Here is a 26,981-nt window from a genome sequence, read left to right as displayed (position 1 = left end):
CCATTGTTCTGTTCAATATGTACTGTGATAGTGCAGGAATAATGGATGCTCTGCAGGGGAACTGTAACACTTTCTTTTAAAGCACTTGAGTGAAACTTCTGTAGCTGCCACAGCAGAGTACCATTTACGTGAGAGTGTGGTATCATAAACTTACCGTTTGCTTTAGTGTGTTCTTATAGCTATTCCTATAGCTATCATAATATTCCTATTATGATCATTGCAAAATACAGTTTTTGAGTCTCTGAGTGAAAGAACTATTTCCAGGTTGAGTGATCCCATGCAGAAACACAAATGTATGTAACTGAAAAAAACTAAATGAAATGTCTCTTTGTGTATGAGGGTGGGTTTTTTCCCAAGAATTAATATTGTCCATCTGTTTTCCAGTTACAGTGTTCTGATTTTGGTATGAACATATCCTTGTTGGGACCCTCTGGAAGGGGGGCAGAGAATTTTGCTTTTTTGTTCTTATGCCTGTGCTGAAAGGGAAAAATAGTTTGAGTAAAGATGGTGCTGTTGCATTGTTAAAATTTTGGTGCAAGATTTCTCTGAAGCTTCCTCCCATGAGCCCTGGAACACCTGATCTCTGTCTTGACAGTTCAGAGACTGATACTTGAGTCTTGCCATGAGCTTCTAGAAATAGTCATGCCTTGCTGAAGCAATAATATTGTTGGCTGAAATGCCAGAAAATAAGGTGCCAAAATACTGAGTGTAACTTTAACAGCAAAGAGTAAGGTTGTCTGGACATGTTCCTAGAGGTTAAGGAGAACCTTTTTCATAGGATTTTCAGGAAAACTGTTGTTTATCTGGTGCTCAGTGGAGCACTGAACAGAGCATGTCCTGTTGCTGCACGTGCATATGCACCTTGTGCTTGCAAGCCTGTGCAATAGTGTCTTCTTGCTGGTTGTCTTTCTACTTTTCTTGTGTAGTCTGGATGTTCTTGTGTGGCCTGTTCTTCAGCTGCTGCTTTATGCCTTGTAGCTACTACATATATAAAGTCTTTCAAGTCCTTTCCCAAGTCTTTTTTTCTGTAATCGTGTGTGACATTTCCTTTTCCTAGCAGTAATGAGCATTTACATCTTTCCTTACACTGCTGATAACCAAAGGCAGTACCATACCACCAGTTATTGCAGGGTCTTTAACCCTTACACAAAGGGTTTGGTGAGCTTTTGGGGGAAATGTGTGCTTTTCTTCATTCCTTCTGTGGCCAATTTAATCTTTTTCAGAGATCAGTATCCAGCTTTGAGGGTCATTGTTCCCTGTTGGGGCTGAAGCACTGGGGAGCAGCAATAAGTGGTCACCCCCTTTAAGCCAGAGCACCTCGAGTTCTGTTTCCTGTGTGCTGTGTAAAGGGAGCAAAGGTGCCAGCTGCCAGTGTGGCAGTGAGGGAGCGGGCTGTGCAGGTGGCACAGTGGAGAGGAAAGTCTAGTAGGGTTATATTTCTAATCATTGTTTTATTGTTTACTATCAGTCAGTTTCAAAATATGATGTTAATAAAGTACCAGTAAATCAACCAGTGGTGTGCAGCCTGTCTGCATGACCTGGCTCACACAGCATGGGGGGATCCACAGAGCTTTAGTTTGGCTGATGTGAGAGAAAGGTGGTGAATGAGCTAAGTGAATGGACTGTGCTTCCTGCAAGTTGGGTAGGCAAAAGTTCGGATATGTAATCTGCCACTGGTAAATAATACAGCACAAGGAACAGCACTTCCCTACTTGACGTGACTGTGCAAGAGGCAGAGATAAGCAGCTGCTCTGTGAAGAGTGTTGGGGTTTTAGTGTTTGCTGAATTTGTCAGGTTAAACTAGTGTTTAAGGAAGAGAAAATAATCTATTCTAATTTATGCTGTTTGGAATGGTTTGAACTGAACATTTGTTTCTTTTGTGTTTCACAGACTTCTTGAAGCCAGCTCAAGCCAAGAGAAGGAGCTCCTCCTGTGCCAGCCAGACCCAGTCTGCAGTGCTGGTCCCCCTGATGGCACGTTGTACGAGCCTGTGAAACCTGCCAAGCTGGACGCCACAGCTTTGCACGACTGCACTTTGGCCGGCACTGTGCCTCCCTCGGAGCCATCGCATCATGCAGTCCCAGCCTGCAACACAGGCATTCATGAGGAGCACTATGTAAGTGAAGGGGTGGAAGATGATGTGCCAGACTGCAGAGAGTACAGAGATGCCTGCACCATTACTGGTAAGCAGTCCAGTCTTGTATTTGGGAAGGATGTGGAGGTGTAGATTTAAGCTTCTCTTCTTAAGTTCTTGGTGCAGTATCTGGTTTGTGGACAGTGCTGCTGCTGTTCTGCACCTTTTTCTTGTGATTTCCCAAGCACCTGAATTTTCAATGAAAGCACTTTGTAAGTTTTAAGGCTCCTGCAAACAGGTTAAACCAATGACAGCTGTGAAACTAGGTTACTGTATTTATGTACTTGGGAGGTCGAACCATTTGAAGTTTTTTTGGAAAATAAAGTCAGGGATGAGGGAAAGGAAATACTGCAGCCTAAAGTTAAGGGAATGCTTGTCCTAATGTTCAACACAATTTTGATTTTATCTTGATAAAATAATTGCTTTATTCTTTGACGATAAGTATTTTTGCTTTCCAACGCTATTTAATTTTCATCATGTTAGTTCTAGAACAATAAAAGTTAAGGAATATGGAACAGCTTCTTCTGCATGCTTTTATGAAAGGGCAAATACTTTCTTATTATAGATTCATTTAAATAAATTGAATATGTGTTGAAGTGTGTTATTGTAAATAGAATTAGATTCTTAGTGATGTGGTCAGCTGACCCAATTTTTTTGTGCTTGAATAATCATTGTAACTCAGTTTAGTCATGGTTATGGCTATGAAATGACAGGCAGTTCCCATTTCAAATGCATGGTTTGTTGTCTGAGCTGTGAGCCTTCTTTTAGCTTAAAGTGACCTTGTCAGTTCCAAATCCTTTTGGGAATGTTTGAGGAATCAACTGAATTTTGGAAGGAAGAAATGAGATGTCTGAGAAAAACAGAAATAACACTGGTGCCATTTTATTGGCTGCCAGATACATTTATCCTGAGTTACTTTCAGCCTTTTCTGAAATTGTCTGTAGGTCAGAGAATTAGGTAATGGTGCCCATCAACAGATGTTTTAGTAGCATGCCTTATCATAGCTTAGCCCAACTCCTGTGTAGTTTCTAAGTGTTGATACTCTGGAAAAAAGTAAATAGAAGGGCAGAGGTGCTTCCAAGTCCATTCTAATTCACTTGAGAAGACAAGTAGCAGGATTAACATTGGAATCACTTTCAGTCAGGTATGCTTCTACATAAAATAACTGTTTTGTTTAAAGAAACTTACCATCCTTCCTCTCTTGTTTTCATGGATTTAGAGCTCTTTAACTGGTTAGTTCATAAGCAGGTCACCCTTTGTACTGCCATTTGCTTGTTAGGTAAACTAGAAAATACACATCACAGAGGTGCATTCCTGGTTAGCATAACTGTTTTCCAGGCCCCTTGCAAAAGGATCTTGCAAGTTGTTCTCTTGGCTGTGTCCTGTCTCTGTTTTTCCCCACTCCCCTGTTAACAGGAATTTAACTTTGTTTTTCTGTGTCTGACTACAAGCCAGGACAGCCAACTTCTCATGAAGCAAGATGCCTTCTTGATTGTGGCTCTTTGAAAGGCAGGACAAACTCTGGCTTTTTAAACTTTTTAAAACCCTTTTTATTAAATGGAGGTCAGTGCATGTTCTCGCTACTTCACATTCCTTCAAGCCCGATGTAGTTTCTGAATCTGTTTCTTCTAACGTACTTGTCAGCCAAGTGTGATTTACAGATTGATCCTATAATGCTTTTTAAATGGATTTGCTGTTCTGCAGTGGCAGATTTGTGCAGTTTGTGGCCTGCAGACAAGATGGTAAGACTTGCAATAGAAACAGTGTTTTGTTGATTGGTTGGTTGTTGTGTTGTGCTTTGTTTTGGGTTTTTTAGTGGATTTTTCTGAGTTTCAGCTTTTTGCTGTGCTTTTTAAAGTGTCAGAGGGCACAGGCTGGGAGGAATTGGTCCCATACTCCCTCTGTGAAATCTCTGTCAGTATTATGCGCAGATACGCAGCATATACTCTCAAAACAAGCAGAAAGATAAATATTCGAAGAGGGATAAGGATTGCCAGAGGCTTTGACCTGAAGACTTTGTTCAATTCTGACTGACATGTTAGCACTATTTACACTTTTAAACTGTTTAGTGGGAAAGAAATTGCGCTTATCAGGTCTGCATCTACCATAATTTTTCTTCCGATGCCAGACCTTGCCTCATTCTAGAGTTCAAATTCAGCAATCTGTTAATCAAATTTTTTTTAGTCTAAGACTCACACCTACAGCCTTTTGTAAAAGTTATCTACAAAAATTCTACAAAAATTATCTGCAAATAAAAGCATGGGCACAGTTAAGAAGAAAATGGGAAATGGAGGCACAGTGTGGTGTGGTGATGCTTTCTGAAATGTCACCAGCTAATGGTAATTAGTTGGAGTTGACTGCAATATAGCTAATAATAAATTATGTGATGTGCACATTTTGTTGTTTAATTTTTCAAGAAGACCATTGATGCTCTAAGAATTTTCAGTTCTTGCTGTTACCTTTGTTGTTGTTTTTTGTTTGCTGGCAGTAGAGAGGCACTTTGGCATTCTCTCTCAGAGGCAGAGTCTTTCCTGCCTGGGACCCAAGAGCAGATGTAATGCAGCTGAGAGCATTGCACATTCTAATTGTGCTAAGCATGTTTTCTGGATACAGGCTTGGCTTCAACATTTCTTGTCCCCAAACCACCTCAGAACTGTGCTTGTGCAGATTTTTGTGGGGGTGTAACGGGAGGTATTTTAGACAGCTGGTTTGGATAGAATCCTTGCTCTGCTTTTGTGTCAGAGGGGAGAGGAGGGTTCCTTTGTAGGTAGGTCACACCTCTGCTCTGTCCTACTGTGTGGCCTAAAAGCAGTTCCATTGGCATAACAGAGGGAATGAGTGTAGGGATGGGCCTGGGTGACAACTTTCTTTAAGCCATTGCCTGAGTGCGGAGCAGCACCCTAAAAGACTTCTTTCCCACTGCATTTGACAGCAAAGCCATCTGAAGCCCACAGTTGCTGTACTGAAGTGTTAGGCAAATAAATGCTTTTGACTCTGTGCTAACTGAAGCATAGAAGGGCAACTGAAGTAGAACAATTGATTAATTTAAAAAAAATTGTTTATGAATGTTCTGAGAGTTGCAATTGGAGCACCTGTTTTCGTTAAAACTGAAAATGGGTTCAGTAGTTGCTGCAGTTTTTTTTGTTCATTTTGGGATTTGTTAGCAAGATTTAAGAGAACAAGTTGATGCAGTCTGACAGAGTTTCTGCTGCTGTTGATTGTGGAGCTCCTGTCAGTAAATGGGCAGGAGACTCCAGTCCCAAGGTTGGTGGAGAGTGGTGCAGCACTGTATGGAAGTGGAACGCTGCTGCTACATGTCGGAGGCACCTATGGTGTCCTAGTTGTTTTTTCCTTTAAACTTCCCTTTTTCTTGCTGTTCTCGTTCCTCAGAGAGCATAAAGGTAGGAATGCGGATGTAGCACCATCTAGTGTTCCTTTTGCTAGGAAGGGAATGGAAGTGCTTTTGAAGGTGTCTGTCTGTCCTGTAACTGCAGCACAGACCTGGATACTTGCAGTCAGATATTGATAGAAACAGCAACAGGGGTCGGGAGCTTTCTTCTCTATCTGACCCCACACCCCCTGTCCCATTTTTTGTAGAGCAGGAAGGGCTGTAATCTTGACATAAAAATCAGAATATCAGTAAGTGGCTTTGTAGTCTCAATTTGGTGTATTCTTAAAGCCTCTTAGTCTGATTGCCTTTCTTTCTTACCCATCAAGTGCTGTGAGACAAATCCTATTCTTCTGAAAATGAAGAGCACAGTGGGGATGGAAGTCTGAAATATCACTGGAGCATAGATTTACTCTTGTGACAGCTGTCTGACTGCCAGAATGTTCTTGTGAGGTTTTTTGTTGGTGTTTTTTTCTTTATTTCTCCAAACTTGCATAACACAATATGGTTACCTATCATCAGTACGTTAACTTTTGGTCTGCTTTGGAACATCTTGAATGCTCACTACTTGCAATGGTTTTGGCATGATGTGCTTTGTAATTCAAGAGCTAACTGTTTAATATGCCATGTAGGTTTCCTTCATCCTTCTCTGAAAAGGGAGAGAATGAATGGACTGTGATTTAAATTGCCTAGCTCCTTCATTAGTTTGCATGATTCATTTATTGTACTAATTACTCTTACCAAATGCATGGAGGAGTGTGTTTTCTGTCTGTCGTGTTCAGGGCAATTTCCTGAATCTCTTGGGTTATTGGGAAATTCTTTGTGGTAATAACCTGTTCTGTGCCTTATTTTGTTTGCAAATTTAACACAAGTTGAGTTGTTGGTTTTTTTTTAATTTCTAAAAATTAGGTTACATCACTGAAGGGGTGAAGCCATGAAATCCTTTTTTCTTTCAGGAGGGATCTATCTCTGAGAAGAGTCGGTGTTGTTTGACCTTCCTTGCCAGGTTGTGTAACTTCTACATTGCTGCAGTGACTGCAGTGAAGGGTAGTCATAACATCCAGAGAAACCAACTTTCTCTTGCTGTCAAACCTCATTCACAGAGTCTCCCAGCAATGTTTGGGTGCAGCAAGTTTTCTCTGGATTTTCTTCCTGTCTCTACTTTTATACAGGCTTTACGTGTGTTCTCATATGAAACAGAGATTTCATTGTCTTCTACAAAACTACCACTCTTCATGGCAACATCAGCCAATTTTGATAACTTACTGGTCCTATAGATAAGTGGTGTCATTCAGACCATTTAAAAGGCATGCCTAGGGCCCACAGAATTTCCATTCCATTGTGTGTGTGTACACCCTAGGGTGCATGGTTTTGTTCTGAAAGGCTGAATTTCTATTCCTTCTGTTCCAAGGACAATCAGGCCTGATTACCCCAAGATTACCTCCATAGGGACTTACAAATTAGAGGTTGTTACTGGAATGCTTTACTCTTGTCATGTGGGACATGGGGTGAATGTCGTACCTGTGGCTGCCCTTTTTTTAGGTGCCTGAGATATCACCAGAAATTGGGTGCTTGCTTTTGAGGCTGTTGAACAGGGTGCTCTCGTTGGTTTTGGTACCTCTTACAGGCTCAGTGATTGACTTCTAAGCATTAAATGGTTACAAAGTATTGATAAAATACTAACAGTTTTGAGTTTCTTCCCTTTATTTGAACCTGAGCTCTGTTATGTTTACCTTTCTCTTCTAGTGGCTGTTCCCTACACAGCATAAACTTGCACTACCACTTTCTTCTTTTTCAGTTCCTGGTTTGGGGTGAGACCTTCATGTTTTTCTTTGTTTTGTCAATATGAGAGAAGAAGTGTAAGATAGTACTTGGTGGAGCTGGAACTCAAAGAGTATAAGAAATGCTCAGTTGGATTGGACCAGCTGGCTTAGGACTGTTTCTGACTCCAGCAAGAACATGTGCTGGGTACGGAGATCATGTACTCAGCCACCCTCAGCAGTTTACTCTCAGCATAAGTACCTCCATCATGCAGAACCAGTTAGTGTTGGAACCCCTCCCTGGCTTTATCTTACCTGGACCTGATGATGGTTTTCCCATGGAATTTTCTAGCTTTTACTGCCAGTGTGCAGTGGCACCAATCTCTCACTGGTTTCTGTCAGTATTTGTCCTAGTTATGCAGTATTTTGGTGAATATCAGTCCTTCTCTCTCCTTATCAATTCTTCTGCGTGATTTTGAAAACCTCCATAATTTTTACATCCCTGCCTACTTCTCTTCCAGCTTTCTTAGTTTCTCCTTTAAATAAAAGTATGAGAATGTGGGCTCTTACCTCAGTCCATTTACTTTGTTATTGCCACCTCCAGTCTCATCTTGTAAGCTTCATCTACTTTTGGTCTCTTCTTTCCAGCCACTTCCTATAAAAAGCTATTGCTAACTTTTGAGCACTCATCCTTCTCTAAAGCATGTAAAAAGTGCTAGTCCTATTAACATGAGGTAGCTGCCTCAGCATGACTGGAACTCTTCTGTGAGTCTGACTGTAGTTCTGTCTAGTGTACTCTGACAGAGTGATCTTATTTTCTGTGCCTGCTGCATCATTGCCTCTGTTTTGAATTTTCTGTCTGGCTTTTGGTGCATTCTCTGTCAATTTCATGTGTATTTGGTATCCCCTCACCTCTCATCCTCCCCTCTGACTCCACCTCTTCAGTTGTGTTCTATCTCTTACCCTTTTCCAGTAATTCTGTGGTTTTTCCTGATTCCTCCCCTGGTACAGATTGTTATGCTACCTCTTAATCTCCATCTCAGGCATATGTTTTTATTCTGCCGAGGATTAACTTGTTGTTGTTTGGTGGCATTTGTCTGGTTGGTTTTTCCCTTGAGTTCTGCTGCTACTGCTGTGCTCTCTATCTAGTCCTCTTACTTATTTATGCTCCTTTTCCTCGCATGATATATGGTTTTTAGTGTTAACTGTCAATTCTGGAGTTGCTCTGAAAGCAACTGTGGGAATTACTGAAGTCCAGTGTGACATACTGTAGATTTTTTTTCCGTAGATTTGCCTTGTCATTCCCAAATGCAAACTTTATTCTAGGTGGGGAGGAATGGTAGCAGTAACTGTTCAACAGTTTGTTCTTTGTAGAAGGAACTGAAGGCAATTGCTTTGACCATTTTTTTGGGCTGTTTTTTGTTGTTTCATGGTTTTCTTTTGTTGGTTTTTTTTTATTTTCCTGTTGTGGTGCACTGAGTAGCACAGGAAGACAAAAGAAAAGCTACATTGGTGCATTTAAATACATCACAATAATTTTATTCTGTAATTTAGCTCTGAAACATGGTAAGTTCATCTTCACCGTTCTCCCTCAATGTACATGTATTTGTCCATCGTGAAGCAACACATTTTTCATTTAAAATAAGCGTCTGTAAAGTGCAAGCTATGTAAGATTTAATTCTTAGATTTTGCTGGTGATTCTGTGACAGCTTTGCTGACAGCCATTGTTCAGCAGCTGGCACATTTTGTAGCTGGGCTGAAAAACAAGTAAAAGCAGGACAATTGCTTTTCAGGCTTTCCCGTACTCTGTGATTTATCAATGGGGTCTGGAGACATTCGCAGTCTGTCTTGGCAGCTGGAAGATGCTAATGGTTAATGAATGTGTTTATTCTTACTGCTGCTGAACAGTGTGTTGCCAGCATGCATTTGGGACATGAATAGCTTTTGTTCTTGCTCTAAAAGAATAACCATGGTGGTGAAGTTTTCTTTTATTTTCTGTTTAATGTAAAAATCGTGAGTATGGGTGCATTTATCTACAGGGAGAAACATTTCCATACTGTTCATTTAAAGCCAAGTTCATTTAAATTTATGACACATTGTACAGTAGGGTCCTAATAGCTTAATGGACCTTCATCATCACGATCTGTCTCAGCTTTTATATTCAGCAGGGATGTGTGTGCAGGATGGAACCAAAGCAAGGAGACTGTAACCTGGTAAACAGTGACATTCCTCACACTGGAACTGCACTTTCCAGTGGTTTCATCTTTGACATTCCCAACTTCATCCCAGTCTTTAAGTGGCGTGTTTGGCTAGGCCAAAAGAGGTCGGCATGACGTCTTTTATTTTCCCATTGAAGACTGGATTTTGTGCAGTGTTTTCCATGTTCAGAGGTAGAAGAATCACTCCTTAACTTTGTTTGAAGATGTGCAGGACTTGCAGTTCTGAAATGATCTCATGCCAGTCTTTACAGAAGCTGCCACAGCTGTTTGAGGAGTCAGAGTTGTTAAAGACATGAGACAGCTTTCTGGTTGAAGGCTGTTTCTTCCAGCAATTTGGCTTTGTAGCCAGCAGTGACATGCATAAAGATACTAAGGCTGTCATTTTCTTTGGCAAGTCAGTGACTTGGCAACACATTTTGCTTTTATTAGAAGAAATTTTCTTTACTCTAGAAACTTATCACTTGCTTTACATTGAAACACATGTACTGTGTGTGTACAGTCCTGACTCCAGCAGTAGTATTTGTAACACTTCAATATAGTTATCCACATTCTGGGCATCCAAGAACTGAGATTGTATAGGAATATGGTAAGTTCAAAGGTTTTGCCTGTTACAGGCATATATACAGAGTAATTTTTAAACAAGGCTCGAGAAATATTTTTAATTGTGAGCCTAAGTTAACACTTAATGACTGTGTCAATGTGGACCTATAGAGCTCAAACAGTGGATGACTACAGGCTGTGTTTTCCTCTTTAGTACACAAGCAGCCTAATTGGGAGGTTGAAATTTCCTCCCTCTGCTGTTCATTTTTATATGAATCTGTTCACAATGGTCGTGACTAGTTCACTCCATTCCATCATTATCTAAATGGATAGAAAGCATGGGGAAAATGACTATTGGGCTACTTCAAGCGGGAAATATCTGCTGGAAAAACATTTAAAGACCACCTTTCTTGCTTCTGTGCCTGGAATATTGGTTAGGCTTTAGGCTTGTGGGTCTGCTGAGAAAGGAGAATCCTGATGTAGTCATGGCCTCTTGGCTGCTTGTTGAGCTGGATTAGGTGGCTATCTCGGTGTCACAAACATGCAGGATCAGCAGTCAGGATGCATTAGTGTTTAGTATGGAATAGCCTCAACATGATGAACTTCGATTTCTTGCGTTCCATGTGGCTGGACTTCAGCCTCTGTGCTGTAGCCCTTTGCTGCAGAGAGCCTTCCTTTTTACCTTAACTTGTAGGGAGACAGCACTGGAATTGACCTTTTGCAGGTATCATATGCTTTTTAATTTTTGGAATTGTTGTTTATTCACTGGCCATTCTCAATGATTTAAAACAGAGAAACTTAAATACTTTCAGAGAGCTGAGAGTCAAGGGTGAGTGTAATGTGTGTGTGGGAAATGGGGAAATAGGACAGGACTGAAAACTAAGGAGAGGAGTAGGTAGTTCCAGGAAGTAAAGTAGTAGAGTTCTTCATTCTTCCTGCTTTCTTGAGACAGTTTCCTTGTTTCTCTTACCTGTTTTTGTTACTGTGCTCTTATCTACTTCTCTTCTTCAGCTGCCTCTGACGGTTGTGACAAGTTACGATATTTTAGTTCTGTAAAGGGCATTTAGACTGCCCCTTTCTGGCTGTGGGCTGGTTGATGCAGTGCAGTCTTTGGGAAGCTGCTCAGAGTGGGTGGGTGATCCAACCCAGTGACCAAAGGTTGTGTTTTGGAGGTTGCCAAGCAGCCCAGCATTTCCTTGAGGTCCCATATAGGGTGGAGCTGTTCTGCTGCACACCCTGGCTGGGTGCAGGGATTGTTCCTCTTTGCTCAGGGAAGGCACTTGAGGGGAGCAAAGCTGCTTTGTGCTTGCTCTTTGCAAGGTGTTCACCTCCATCAAAACCACAACTCTGGAGTGCTGTGCTTCTGTCAATGATACTCTCTCTGGGTAGCTTTCTTGTGATCTTTCTTGTCATGACTTGTGTGTTCAGGGATGTTCCTTGAGCACAGCCCTTGTTCATGGTAGGGCTGGTTTTATGAGGAGTTGTTTTGTTCCATTTACAGCAATGGGCTGAAAGCCAGAAACTGGCTGACAGTGTTCTCTGGGGCCTGGGGATTCAGGAAATAAGGCAGTTCTTGCACCAGATGGCACTGTGAGCTGCCGGCAGGTCCTGGGGAAGTCCTTAGCCCTGGAAAGGGAGCTCCGCTCAGCAGCACACCAGTAAAGCCACAGACAGGGTCGTGGAGTTTTGGACCACAATTCAGACAGGCAGAAACTATGTATTTTGTTTTCCTTGCAATGGACCACAATTCAGACAGGCAGAAACTGTGTTTTGTGTTCCTTGCAATGAATGTACTGATAAGCTCTTTTTGTTATGTGTCTGAAAACTCCTGCAGATGGCAGGCTTTGAGATTTGAGAGTTTGTTTTCTCTGGGCATGTGTTTTGTAAGTTTTGGAGTTTGTCAGCCACCACCCACTCCATGTCTTTGTGCCTCCTCTTTGTTCTCTGAATTTATTGCTACTTTTTATGTGAAATTGTTGCTGAAATTGAGAAGGTGCTTCTTCTTTATGGGTCAAGCTAGGATTTTCTTCTCTACAGTAATGTACATCTATTTAGTCATAGCTTAAACAGGTGAAACCCCAAACCCTGGTAGGTAATGGAGTTTGACAGATGAATTGCTCTGGGTGACCATGTTGTTTGAAAGGAGATCTTCAAATCTGTCTACCTTTGGTTCACATTGAAATTAGTTTGAGTTGAACTTAGTTTGACTGAGGCTGAATTGCTTGTTCATGACATGCTGACATCATTCCACCCATCCAAGTAACACTGAGGGCTGCATAATATATTTGATGCTGTATGGGAAGTGACCTGATGTACTGCATGGCTGTGTGAAAATGAGAGTGGGTGACAGCACCCTACACAATGCTTTATGATCTCTGTGATGTTCTGTGCACAGAGGGGGAGTGGCAGTCCTTGAGGAGCTGTGCTGCTTTGATACAGTCATCTGTTCTAGGCCTCTCACTCCATTTTCTGTTTGATCAACTCCTTGCTCACCTGACAGCAGAGGAGGGATGTAACTGTGCTTCTGAAAATATGCCAAGTGTACTCGTATGCTCACATAAGCTTAGTTGTCCTAAAAATTATGTTCTTTTTCTGCACATGAAAAAAAAAGGGGTGGGTGAAGGAAATCAAAAACTACCCTCCCACCCTTGCTTCAATCTTTGCAATTAAATGTTAATTTAGTATATTTAGTGCATTTGGTATGGATGGAGGTGTGGTTAGAAGAAAGGGAACTGATGAAGTAATCCAAGGTAGCCAGATCAGCAAGTATAATAAAACATTCCTCTAAGGAAATATAAGCAAGCTGAAAATACCCAGTGAAACTTCAGTGGTTGTCTTAAGTTGTGAGGGAAGTGATAGAGTGGTTTAAGATGTCCAGAAAAGGAGAAATCCACTAGACACTAAAATGCCAATGTATGAAAAGATACGGAACAAGCTAGTAAGTAATCCATTAGTAACTACCCAAGGGATACTGAAGTAGGAAGAAAATATGCAGAAGAGAGCTCAAGTGGAGTGTTCTGCCTGTTTTGTGTCTTTATGGAAACAGAAGATGAGAAACCGAAACAACAAATTCATCAGGACAAATGTCTTTGAAAGAATTTGCTTTAATCTCATTTAGAACACAGAGCATGGGGAGGAATATTGATGAAAACTCCTGCAAAGCAGATGGAGCACATTCTGAGGAACATGGCATAGAGAAGTATATTTCTGCAACAAAATAAGTGAGGTGGAGTGTTTGTGCACTTAAGCTAAGAAGATAAAGCAGTGGAACATTGTACTTGCAAAAATAATACAAAAAAGAGTTAACAAATTTTATTTCTTAAATATATAATTATTTCTATGAGGTACTGAAGGCTGTAGAGTTTTGGAGTGTGCAAGAGCCTTAGCAGATCTTATTTTCTAACTTTTCTTTCAGAAGCAGAGCTTGGAATGACCTACACCTTCGTAAGAATCATGAGTTCGTAATTCATTTAGCTGTTTAGTTAGTTGTAATTTGCTTATACAAGTTTTGCTGAGGATATCCAGAAAACTCCCAAGTTTAAATTTCCTTAGATTACAAGACCCAAAATCTATAACAGCAGCTCAAAAGGATATGGTTCAGTTAATTTTGTTGTATCATTTTTTTATTAGTGATCAAATAATTGTTTTAGGTGTCTGGTGTTACATTTAATTCCATAAAATGAAGGTATCACTTAGGACAAAAGTGGTTTTATGGCTGTGGACATCAGTTAACCATAAATCACAATCACACATGAAGTCTTAGGTGCTCTTAGCAGAAAAGTTGTGTAACTTAGTTGTTCATCTTTGTAATTCTAATCAGAAGTAATATTAAAAACTCTGTGGATTGTCTGCAGAAGACAGCTGGGGGTCTTCTGTGAAATGTTACAAATGGAGTTAGGCTGCATTCCATTCCATAACAAGCGCCTGCATCTCAGAAAAGGGAGGGCAGAAAAAGGGAAGGGCAAGACTGTAGCTCCAGCATTGAGAATTTTGCTGTGATTTGAGTGGTGAACTAATGTTTAGTCATGAACAAATGTAATTACTGTGTCCTGTTTTTCTAAATAGGCAGTTACATCAGAGCCTGCTCTGTTTCCTGCTGGTATACAGATTTTGAGATTGCAATAGAAGTTAATGACAATACCATCATAAAAAGTTGTCCTTCGAATTACTCATTAATATATTTTCCAGTTATTAGTCTTTTGAATTGCCCAGAAACACTCAGGATTTGTTGTATGGTAGAGTAGAAAAATTGTCTTGGTTGAATTTTATTTGCAATAATTCCTATTTCTCCCTGGCTTTCATGTTCTAGTGGATTTCTTTTCCACAATAAAACTGTATGGGGTTTTATGTGTGTGCCTGTGTGAGGGTTTTATTCCTCCTTGCATTGTATTGCTAACTTCTTTTTGTGCTCCATTTTTTGCCCCTTTTTGTGATACAAGCCATTTTATTTCTCTGTACAATATTATTTACCTGGAACTTTCTTCTGTCTCTTTTGAAATCCTAATAAAAAGGAGAAAGAGACTAAAGGTTTGAATTTTTCAAAATTTTCATTTCCTTGTTTCAAGAAGAGACCATCTCAGTCTGACATTTCAGCCAAAAAACCTCCCCCAAAACTCCAGCAAAAAGCAATCAACTCCATATTCTTGAAATTGAGAGCAACTAAATAATCTAAAGATAAATGGATAAAAAAAGTCTTTGTCTGTACACATACACAGAAAGGTCTTTGAGTGGTTAGTGGGTGTCAACATGTGTTTTTTAGAAGAACAGCTGGCTTTTCTAAACTCAAATGGCTACAGGCACTAAGATGGCAGCAATTGAAAATGTAGCCAGGGAAAAAGAAAGGTTTGTAGTTACAGACTCTTGTCTTTGGAAACATGGGGAACAGATCTTGTTTCTCTGTGTAAGTCAGCAGTTCTCTGAGAGGGTTGCAAGGACCCTTAGAATGATGTGTGCAGGCTGATTCCAACATTGCACAGAGCTCCGTAAGAAAAGCATTGCTGCAAATGTGGGTGCCTAATCCTACTAACCTGTGCAGTGAGGGTTGGAGGACACTTCCATATGCCAGGTCCTGCACTTTGGCGACAACAACTCTATGGAGTGCTCCAGGCTGGGCACAGAGTGGCTGGAGAGCAGCCAGGTGGAAAGGGACCTGGGGGTACTAATTGACAGGAGGCTCAACATGAGCCAACAGTGTGCCCAGGTGGCCAAGAAGGCCAATGGGATTGATGCCGTGAATGACCCTTCCCCCCAGAAACAGGACTTCGAGCCACGTTAGTGTAGGGTGAGATAAAAAGTAAAGGTCCTTTAATAACACAGGGCCTACAGCCCACAGGAATACATGATGACATGCATGTGTCCCAGTTCTTGTTTCCATGGCTTTTATAATAAGATCCCTCCAATCATTGCTTTACACATTTCTCAGTCCAGCCTCAGTCCCACCCCCGGTCCAACCCCCTGGAATTGGGTCTGGGGTTGTCAAGACCCTCTGTCTTCATTAGCTCTTCTTCCTCGGGCACACAAAGGTCTCTTGGAGTTCATCCAGTTTTGACTTCTGGGTCACTCTGACCTATGTTTATGTTTCATTCTGTAGGCCTTCTGATATCTTTCAGCTCTACCTTGGAAAGGAGTCTAAACAAGATTAATTAACTAAAGGAATTTGAGCTCCCTGTTCTGGGACAGGGGTAGTGATAGAAAGGCATTAAACTTAAACTGTTAGAAATATTAACCCTCTAAAAATCTACAACTACTGTGTTCCTAAAATCTACAAAATGTGAAAATCAGAACAAAAACTCCTTTGGCATCAGGATCCTGGCCTGTATCAAAACCAGCGTGGCCAGCAGGACCAGGGCAGTGATCCTTCCCCTGTACTCTGCGTTGGTGAGGCCACACCTTGAGTGTTATGTTCACTTCTGGGCCCCTCAGTTCAGGAAAGATACTGAGGGGCTGGAGCGGGTCCAGAGAAGAGCAACAAGGCTGGTGAAGGGACTGGAGTACAAGTCCTATGGGGAGAGGCTGAGGGAGCTGGGGTTGTTTAGCCTGGAGAAGAGGAGGCTCAGAGGTGACCTCAGCACTGTCTAGAACTACCCGAAGGGAAGTTCTAGCCAGGTGTGGGTTGGTCTCTTCTCCCAGGCACTCAGCAATAGCACAAGGGGGCACAGGCTCAAGCTCTGCCAGGGGAAATTTAAGTTGGAGATCAGAAAAAAATTCTTTCCAGAGAGAGTGCTCAGACATTGGAATGGGCTGCCCAGAGAGGTAGGTGATGGATTCCCCATCCCTGGAGGTTTTTAAACTGAGCTTGGATGTGGCACTGAGTGCCATGATCTGGTAAAGGGACGAGAGCTGGACCAAGGGTTGGATTTGATGATCTCGGAGGTCTTTTCTAACCCAATCAATTCTATGATTCTGTGATTCTATATGTACAACAGTTAGCAGGACAGCCTGGATGAAAGCAGAGGGGAACACATCCTGGTAGCAACAGCAGATTCTTTGAAGCATGAGGTACAATGCAACTTTCCCAAGGGGACTATGGTTCTAATCTACAGGATTTTGTAAACTAAATAAGGAGGAGATTGACAGTATGAATTCATCTTTGTATCCTCTGCCCTCATAGAATGCTAATGTTCTTGCAGTTTTTAGTGCCTGGGATGCTTTGACAAGGTAATTTCTGGATTAGAAAGATAAAGAACAGAGGTAATTTATGGTCCGTAGAAAAGCTTATGTTACTTCCCCATTCCCCTCTCCCTCCTCTCCTTTGACAGAGGTGAGCTTCTGTAGGTTATGGTGGAATTTGCAGATTTACATCAGTCCAGCAAGAGTAAGTTTCTCTTAAAAAAACTGATGCCTTTGCAGGGAAGCAGCAAGAGCAGGGCTGCAGACAGATGGGAAAGACAGGGTCCTTCTTGGCACAGCACAGTCCCTTTGTTCCCGAGTAGGGCAAAGGTGCTGGCAGTAGCAGTTCAAGCCCAGGCAGTGTGTCAGTACCAGCAGGGAACAGAGCCTGCCTGCCCACAGCAGTGCATGGGAGGGACTGGGGGCTTGGGTTTAAATGGGGCTTCTGACAGAGGGTGTTGGACAGGGACCCTGGAGAGCCTGGTCATGGCAGTGAAGGCCCCTGGGGCACTCAGGGACATGACAGTCTTTTTTATTTACTGTGGAGTGAGTCTTAGTGAGAGTTGCAAGAGTTATGGCTCTGATAAAACATGGAGCTCTGTTGCATTGCTTTTCCAAAACAGGCTTGGGTAGCTCTTCCTTCCTTTGTGTGTGTGGGTTGTGGTGAATGGTGGTGTTTTCTTTTTGTCCTGGAATGGAAATGGAACACAGGCAGATTGATGCACTAAATATTTGCGAAAAACATATCATGGGTTGCTCTGTTTCTTAATAAATACTTAGCAATACTTTGCTGTTAAATTTATATGGTAATTAAAATTATATATTTAGAACTATCATGCCTGGTTTGGGTACTGACACACACACAGAATTCTTCATTATAACATAGGCTGGAAGGTATCTCTGGAGATAATCTGTTCTGACTTGTTACTAAAAGCAGGTCTTCTAGAGTGAGTGCTTGTGGTCTTGTTCACTCGAGTTTCTAGCCCTCTGTGCCCCTCTTTGACTGTCTTCATGGTAAAAATATTTCTACCTTGAACTGGGATTTTCTGTGTTAAAACTGCTCAGCTACCTCTTGCCCTAAATTTAAAGCTCTAATTTTAATTGTTACATTTTTGCAGTTGTTGTTTACTGTCGGTATCTATTTTTAAAATTGTGCAAACTTGATGCATTTGTGAACATGAGGGACTGCATCACAGAATGCAGGTCAGGATAGTGTTAAGAGGTGCCCTGAAAGTTCTTGTAACCAACTTTACCAGTGTTTTAGGTGTGAACTGTGACACAGTTTGCTATTGCAGTCCTGGATTTCTTTTTCTTGAGAAAAAAATAGAGTGGTACTGTCTTGTGGTCAAAGACCAAGTGAAAGAGAGATGTAAAGCTTGCGAGCTAAAAACAATCTCTGAAGTAAAACATCCAAATGCAAATTTCTCTGTGTGCTAATCCTTTCTTCATACTTGGGTTGTAACTACCCTGTTTTAATACTCACTATCCCTCTGTTTCCCACCCTACCACCCATTATTCTTCATTAGATGCGTCCTTTTATAGGTCAAGCTTTTTATCACCGAGAGCATGTCCTTGTATTTTCTACTAATAAATAGGATAGTTTGTCCTAGTCATGTTTTGTAAACTAGTTAGTATCTAGTTGTTCTTAACATCCAGCAAAATCTAGGAAATGAATAGATTGAGAGCAGCACTGCTGAGAAGGACTTGGAGGGTCTGGTGGATGAGAGGCTGGACATGAGCCAGCAATGTGCACTTGCAGCCCAGAACGCCCATTAGGTCCTGCACTGCATCCAAAGCTGCATGGGCAGCAGGGCAAGAAGGGGATTCTGCTCCTCTGCTCTGCCCTTGTGAGACCCCACCTGGAATGCTGCATCCAGCTATAGGGTCTCCAACACAGGAAAGACATGGACCAGTTGAAGCAAGTCCAGAGGAGGACCACCAAGATGCTTAGAGGGATGGAGCACCTCTCCTGTGAGGAAAGGCTGAGAGCGCTGGGATTGTTCAGTCTGATGAAGAGAAGGCTTGGAGGTGATCTAATTGCTGCCTTCCAGTACCATAAGGGAGCCTACAAGAAAGATTGAAAGGGACTTTTTACAAGGTTATGTAGTGGCAGGACAAAAGGGGATGGCTTCAAACTAAGAGTAGGTTTAGACTAGATATTAGGAAGAATTTGTTTCCTGTGAGGGTGGTGAGGCACTGGAACAAGTTGCCCAGAGAAACTGTATTTGCTCTATCTCTATAAAGTGTTTAAGGCCAGGCTGGAGAGAGGTCTGAGTAGCCTGATCTAGTGGATGGTGTCTTTGCCCGCAGTAGGGGGCTTGGAACTACATGATCTCTGAGGTCCCTTCCAGCCAAGGCCATTCTATGATCCTACGAGTCTATGACATCTTTGTTAACCTGTATGTGTAGTACTCAACTTGAAGTCACTAAAAGGAGTTGTTTTGTTCTCTCTTCTTACCAGATGTCTGCAACAGTACCAACCTTCCTGAAGTTGAAATCATCAGTCTACTGGAAGAACAGCTGCCTCATTATAAGCTAAGAGCAGATACAATCTATGGTTATGACCACGACGACTGGCTTCACACACCTCTCATTTCCCCTGATGCCAACATTGACTTAACAACTGAGCAAATAGAAGAGACCTTGAAATACTTCCGTAAGTCAAAAATTCTGAAATCATACAGAGAAATAAATAAAATAGTGTTATTTTTGCTACTTTCTTTGAAGCATCTGTGCAGTTCCTTGAAGGCTGTGCAAAGCAAGAGAGACATGTTTGTGATTTATTGCTTTGTTCTCCAAGATTGTAGCAGGTAGAAAACAAAGGAAATGTTTAATCAAGAACAGCCATTGCATTTGTAATTTGTGTCTGCGCCTTTCCACATTATCAAATACTGGTGAAACCGAAATACTGAAATACTTCTTTTTGCTTGTGGTCTCTCTTGCAAGAGACTGAAAGCTTAGACCTTTTCCCATATCTGCTTTTTTGGAATGCATTCTCTGACACATTGCACTGTTGTCTCATGGCACTGTGTGCCAGCATCACAGCATGACATTAAATCATTTTTCTAGAAAAGCTTCTAGAAAAGACTTGTGAAGAACCAAACTCTGAGCATTTGGTTGAGATAGGTCGTCTCTTCATTGTTTCTTTTGCTCATATTCATACTATTAGACAAAAAGATATATTTGTGCCTGGAGGGAAAGTGTGTAGAATTGTTGTCTTCGTGGTTTTTCATTCTTTTGTTTGAGCCTGTAGATCATTATTTCATGGTAAATGAATTTGTGTGTCTATGTTCTTCCATTGTGGGTATTGCTGTGGGTGTGCAATTGGATAAAACTTCTGTGATTCATCCCAGTAACTACTATGCTAGAGCAATAGTAGTGGATTTATGTGGATTACAGTAGTGGGGATAGATTAGGTAGATTTAGAAGGCACTGTAGAATTTCAGAAGGGATGAGTTACAGCGCCCAACACAAACATTTGGGGAGATGGTTCCATTGCATTTTGAAACACCTGGATGATTTCCCTTTTTAAGGAGCAAGGCAGTAAAGAAAGCCTGAAGAATATGGAAGAACTAAGTTTTTGACTTTCATGCTTCAGTAGAGGGTATTAAGTACTTTAGTAAGTGACTTATGTATGCTCTCCACCTTCCTCAATCACACAAAAACTGTGGGAAGGATGGGTAGACAAGCTGAAGCTGATCTATGGAATCAAGTGTACTACACCACCTTCTTTTGTATCGGCTCATTAATGCTGTTATAATGGTGGCAGAAGTTGGCTTAAATAAATGTTTTGATATGTCAGGTTCCCAAAGTCTTTAGTAACCTGATTAGTCCTGTCTCATGCATAAAATTGTTTGTGTGGGTGGATTGTTGCAATAACCACGGGAAAGATGTGTTAATGGGACACGAAGCTCCAAAGCCTGTGTGGCAGCATCCTTACTGTGCCAATTGAGATGCTGATGGGGCTTGCAATGGTGTTGTGAGTATTGGGGATGGATACAAAATACAGGTAGGGTGGAGAATGTGTTGAGGGCAGCCATGAGAGTAAGTCCTGTGGGCATTGGCTGACATGTCAGTGTGATCCAACAATGTGCATTTGTGGCCAAGAAAGCCAACTATATCCTGGGCTGCATCAAAAGAAGTGTGGTCAGCAGGTCAATGGAGGTGATTCTCCCCCTTTACTCATCCTTGTGAGACTCCACTCTGGAGTATGTATCCAGCTCTGGGGTCTCCAACATGAGAAGGATGTAGACCTGTTGGAGCAAGTCCAGAGGAAAGGCGCAAGGATGATCAGAGGGCTGGAGCATCTCTGCTGTGAAGAGAGGCTGAGAGAGCTGGGGATGTTCAGCCTGGAGAAGAGAAGGCTTTGGGAAGGCCTTAGAGCACCTTTCAGTACCTAAAGGGGCTACAGAAAAGCCAGAGAGGGACCTAGCAGAGCCTTTAGTTATAGGACAAGGGACAGTAGGTTTAAACTGACAGAGGCTGTTTAGATTAGTTACATGGGAGAAATTCTTTACTGTGAGGGTGATGAAACACTGGGACAGGTTGCTCATAGAAGCTGTAGATGTCCTATCCCTGGAAGTGTTCAAGGCCAGCTTGGATGGGGCATTGAGCAACCTGGTCTAATGAAATGTTCTCTGCCTATGATAGGTGGTTGGAACTAATTGATCTTTAAGATCTCTTCCAACCCAAACCCTTCTTAAAATTCTCTGAAAATGAAGCTGTGTAGAGCAGAGGAATTGGATAGCAGAAGCTGCCTGGAACTGTGAGTACTAAAACAACTTTATCCAGCTTTTAGCTTCCAAAAAAATGACTGCAGCTTTACCATGTTGCTGTGGTTGGATATTTCATCCAATCAACTGGCTTGAATGAAAAAAAAAAAAAGAGTGTAATTTGTGCCACAATTGGGAAAGAACTGCTTAAAGAAGATCTTTGATAAAGTTTATTCCTTGTTGCTTATGAGGAGACGCTTTTGTATAGGTAGTATTTTAAGAAGCTTAAGGAAATTTGGATTGAGCCTTAGACTGTCACCCTGGAAACAGATCTCTGACTTTACCTTTGTTCAGTTATTGTGAGCAAGTGATAGACTGCAAACATACATGAGGGTGCAAGATTGGCATGTTTGGAAACTTCTGTATTGTTTGTAAACATTGATTTATGACAAAATTAACTGTAAAAATAACAATAGTATTTTAAGTTAGATGGTAGAAAAGCCCTGTGAATTGTACCATCATCACTTGCGAGTGTTTTCCAGGGTGTGGCTACTTGCACAATGATTCATTTTCAGTGCTGTGATTAAGCCACTCCCCTTGTACCTGTTTAGTTTGTTTTAAAAACCTTGGTGAGGGTGTAAACAAATACTGTAACTTGTTCCTTGTAAAGTTTGATTCCTGAATGATTTAGGAAAAATGGCCTTGTGGTTACTGGACTATACATTGAAATTGATGTTGGTTTATAACCTGTCAGTGGAAATGTGGTAAGTTTTCCTCTCTGTTGATCTGTGCAGGGTAAGAGTCAACAATGACCCTTAGCTCTGGCTTATTAGAGCAGATCTTTCTGCCTTGATGTGGCTTTTTATTTTTAAGATCATCAGTCCAATTCCTGACCACAAAGGTTGGCAGTCACAAAATCTGCTGGGCTGCATCACCTGAGAGGATGGACATAAGGCTACTTAGACCTCCTTTTTAATTAATTTTGAAGATATTGGTAGAAAAATGTGTAGTTAAATATCCAAACATTTTAATTTATCCACAAATTTTTTAGGGGGGGAGTTAAGCTATAGCCCAGGATAGGTCATGTAGAGAATTAGTTTTTAAAATTTAATTGGCAATCAGGAAAGAAGGCAGTTGTGAGGAACTGTATAGTATTCAGCCTACAGCTGTTGTTTTACATTCCAGAACTCCAAAGCCCATCTTTGTCATTATTTCCTTCATATGCTTCAGACAGAAGACTGAGCCAGTCCCTACCAAATGAACAAAATAAAACTGATCTTACTTAAAGCATCATCAGATGAATCAAGCATCATCTGACCAGACTCATTAAACTCTTGAGGCAGAGTGCCTTTTAAGTCAGCCTGAAACGTGGTGCATGAATGTATGATACAGCACAGTGATGTTCCATCTACCTGCCCCCAAATTAGGGGAAGTCAAGCACACTTTTAACTGGTGACTAGGGAGAGGTCTGTGTAAGAGCCAGGCCTGGAACACAGCTCTCTTAGCACCTGAGGCACTGAACAGGCACAGCAGTTTGCTCAGGAGTCTAGGTTTTGCCTTGGCAACCTATGCAGACAGGGCCCATCTGGGAACTTCTGGGAACTCTGACAAACTGAGCGTGCCTGCTGCTGCCTGGTAGGGACAGGGTAAGGGAAGCCACAGGGACATGGGCCTGAGGAAGCTCTAGTGGCTTCTGAGCAACTGCCCTTGACCCCGGGGTGCCCTGAGCCACCTTTGGAGTTCCTGCTCTTTAGGAATGGTTAACATCTTTAGAGGTGGCACTAGAGAGAGAGCCCCCTGTAACAGCCAGGTCTGGAGCACAGCTCCCAGAGACAGACAACAGATGCAGCAGTTGGTGTGGAAGGGTGCAAAGAAAGGGTCCTCATCGGAGTTCAGAACAGCCTAAACCTTCAGATGTGGTGGCAACATGCCACAGAGTGCATTCTTCAGGTTTTGGAGCACCTGCCCCTGCCAGGGCAGAGACTTTGACCCATGCAGAACTTCAGGTGGGGGATGCAGCCTTGCATCTGGGGAGTGTCCTTTTCTTACAGGAGGTGTGCTGCTGTTGAAGAGCTAACACCAGCTGAAGCTGAGAGGAAGTGCAGCATCAGGGAGGATGAGACATAGACAGGATCTAGGAGGAGTGGTTGAGACAACAGAGGATTGTGCTCCCATTCAGAGGGACCTTGGCAGGCTGGAGAGATGAGTCAAGAGCAACCTTGTGCAGTTGAGCAGAGGGAAGTGCGAAGTCCTGCAGCTGGGGAGGAACAGCCCCATGCACCAGCACATACTGGGTCTGACTGCTGGAATGCAGCCTTGCAGACCTGGGACACCCTGATGGTCACAACAGTGAACATAAGCCAGGTATGTGCCCTTCTGAAAAGAAGGCTCATGGTATCCTCAGCTTTGTTAGCACGAGTGTTGCCAGCAGCTGAGGAGTTGATACTTCCTCCTGTACTTGGCATTGATGAGACCACACCTGGAGTGCTTGGTCCAGTTCTGGGGTTCCATATTCCATATTCCTTCATTGTAATGCATTCCTTTCCTCTCCCAGGAAGCTGCAATCATGACTCTCAGTGGGTTTTTTCCTTCCTTGTTAGAAAAATAGGTCATAACCATGCTGCTGTAATATTTTTGTCTATCCAATCAAGCATGATATTAAGCTCAACTTCATTTTAAAAATGTTTTTGCTGTCTCCAGGAAAAATATGACAAAAAATGGAGATTGTAATTTACATTATTTCCAGGTGGTGGACTGTTTGCAAAATTTGATTCTTTAAATATTTATTTTTCTTTATTTTCTTAATCCTAGATAGAGGTGTATTCTCTTAAATGTCTGACTCCTGCTGCTAAGGTCTCATTTACAGTGTTTAGGTATGCCCAATGATACCTTAATTAAACTACACAGCTGGTTTTGTAGGAAGGTTGACAAAGACAACATCAATTTTGATTTTATATAAATGCAAAAATAGTACTCTTCAGTAATTACTGGGGGGAAGAGAGAAATAATCCTTTCATGTGGAAAATAGCTCTTTGTCATTAAGTACTTTAATTTCATCTGACTGCCCCTTTCTCGTGTTAAATCATTTTGTTTCAGTGAGAGAATAGTTAGATCCTTTGCTGCATCAGAAGTTTTTTGCTTGTATCAGGTGGGGTCAGGGAGCCCTTATGGTGTGCAGAAGCAACCAGCTCTATCCATCTGTAGGAAGCTCCTGTACCATTCTGAAGCCTTGGATATCATCCCATTTTGACGAAGGAGAGTCAATCAAATCTGAAGCACCCATTTTTCTAAATACCAGTTCTACAAGCTGCTGATAACAATGCTTTCCATGGTCTAGGTTCTACTCTTCTCAGGTTAAGCAAGACTTCTTGCTAAGCAAAATGCTACACTGGAAGAGATCACTGCCCTAAGTTTCAGTTGTTTGCTTTTACTAAGTGTTCAGTCAGAGAATGACTCCTGTTCATTGTTCTTTTAGAAGGTGAAACACCAGTAACTCTTCAGTAAATAAGATTCCAATTTAGAAATGTGTGCCAGCCTATCCTTGAAGATCAATTGGCTTTTAAATATTTGCTTTCATTTTTAGTGCTCCTTAGTGACCTCCCTTTTTTTTTCCTTTTTTTTCAATCAGTTTAAAAAATGTCAGTTTGCAAAGTATGTGTTGTGGCAACAATGATCAATATGCCATTTTGCATGGTGGTGGCCTGTACAGCTGCTGCTCTGATAAAAAGGACTCCAGACAATGTTAATGGGATGGGCAACTTTATCCTGAGTGGTGGTGACTGTGTTGGCGACTGCAGAAAATGATGATGCGATACAGTGTTTAATTATCTGAACATCCTGATGGGAAGCCAGAGCCAAGAGAAGAAATGTGACCTGCAGGTAATGGAATGGGAGATAATACACTGTTGCAACTGCCATGGAAATACTCCATCCAGCTCCAGTGTTCAGTTTCAAAGGATTCTCGTGGAACTGGGAAAGGTTTGGAAAAGAAACTGAGAATGACTAAGCATGGGAACACAGGATTTATAGTGAAATACTTTGTAATGGCATACTTCTAATACTTTATTTGCCAGCAGAGATGACTTGCTGCTGCTTTGCACCTTATTAGGACAATTCACTACAGTCTTGAGAGTGCTGCTATGGGGTAGTTGAAATTATCTTTGTCAAAAATTCACTTCAGATGAGGAAAAGGGTTTATGTGGTTTTTATAACCTGGCTAATTTAGGCAGATAAGTTTTGTGTTGACCTCTGGCATGAATTTATTTCAGCTCGTGGGCTTTTCAAGACGTCTTTTCTGCTTTTATTATACTCCTTTGTAATCACAAACTTAAAGGATGCTCAGTATAAGTGTTCACAATTGGCTACTGTAATTCTTTATCAGTCTGTATGTTTTGCTCTGTGGACAGCAAATGAAAGGGAAGGGGTTTTAGTTAGATGTAAACATAGAAAAATAGGACAAAATATGGCAGCTGGAAGGGAATGCTGAATGAATGTGAATAACTGTGTTTAGCTTTGGAATAGGAAAAAGCGAGTCCCTTGTATTATGGAGATTTGAATGCACAGAGGTTCAATGTTTGTAGAATCAGGCCACCAGGAAAATGTACTGTTCTAAGTTTTACGTAAAATGAATCCAATACGCCACTGTAGGAAGGAAAAGCAGGGCTGCAAAGGTTGAGAGTAGATTCTGCAAGTGTGCAGCTGCTTTGTTGGCTTGGTCAGACATTCCTGTTCAACTTGACACCCTTCCAGCTTGATAGAGCTACAATTTCTCATATAATTGAAGGGATGCTTGCGAGTGAACACCTGGATGTGTAGTATTGTGGCTGCCCAGGGTTTTTGTCTTCATGCTGGGAAGATAGTACACTAATCTTGTATTTCCAAGTCTCTTGAGTTCTGAAATCACTTGGCCACACAAGTGATTTTCTCCACAGAAAAATAATGCCTATCTGGATTACACCAGTATGTTTGCAATCAGATCTGTAGAAAAATATCAATAAAACAAACAAAGCAAAAGCCCTAAACCCCTACCTTGAACTATTTTTGTCTTGTCTCATTGAATGGGGGTGTGTGTGCAGCTGGGAGGACAGTGAGAAGAAAATTCTAGCATGTTGAAGATTTCCTTTGTTTAAAATGTAAGCAAATAAAAAGGATTGTGTCCCTGCAGCAATTTAAGCTGGTAGCCACTGTTCATTCTTTCCATTTCAAATGCTTATTTAATAGCATTACCAGACCGAAATTACCTTTTGCACAAAAATAATACAAGTGGAACAAATAGCTTATATGCAGAGCAATTGAGTTGATGTTGCCATAGGAACCTTTATTTTTCTCTGACAGTATTTTAACAGTGTAGCCTTAATTGCATTTAATAGCATGTGTAGTTTTTTCCTTGTGAACATGCATAACTGAAACTCTGCAAGACTCAGAGTTACTGCAGGGATAATTTCTTACACCAGTAAAGCTGATATACTAATGGGGTCATGAAACCAATGCATTTTCCTATGCATAGCTTGACTATGCCTTACTTATTTCTATTGCAGTAAAGCAAAGAGGCGCCAGTCAGGGTGTAGAATAAGCGATAACAACCTAGAAGAGACATGAGTGAGGGTGAACTTAATAGAA

At 41.5% G+C, this 26,981-nt stretch overlaps 1 protein-coding gene across 5 annotated transcripts in view; it reads left to right on the top strand.

Annotated features, from left to right (window-relative positions):
* TRAK1 (trafficking kinesin protein 1) overlaps positions 1–26,981 on the top strand; it is a 127,604-nt gene that overhangs the window by 44,724 nt on the left and 55,899 nt on the right. For 3 of the 5 annotated variants that reach the window (XM_071561338.1, XM_071561335.1, XM_071561346.1), the window contains exons 2-3: positions 1,891–2,183; positions 19,112–19,306. The gene's annotated coding sequence lies outside the window, so the exon portion shown is untranslated. Of the gene's footprint in view, positions 1–1,890; positions 2,184–19,111; positions 19,307–21,356; positions 21,416–22,050; positions 22,127–26,981 lie in introns of those variants that run through there. The other 2 variants (XM_071561341.1, XM_071561343.1) reach the window with 2 other exon arrangements.

The sequence above is a fragment of the Pithys albifrons genome, chromosome 7 (assembly GCF_047495875.1).
Source record: "Pithys albifrons albifrons isolate INPA30051 chromosome 7, PitAlb_v1, whole genome shotgun sequence".
Classification (NCBI taxonomy): Eukaryota; Metazoa; Chordata; class Aves; order Passeriformes; family Thamnophilidae; genus Pithys; species Pithys albifrons.
Note: the sequence above shows the minus strand (reverse complement) of the source record. Positions and strands in the feature narration are given on the sequence as shown.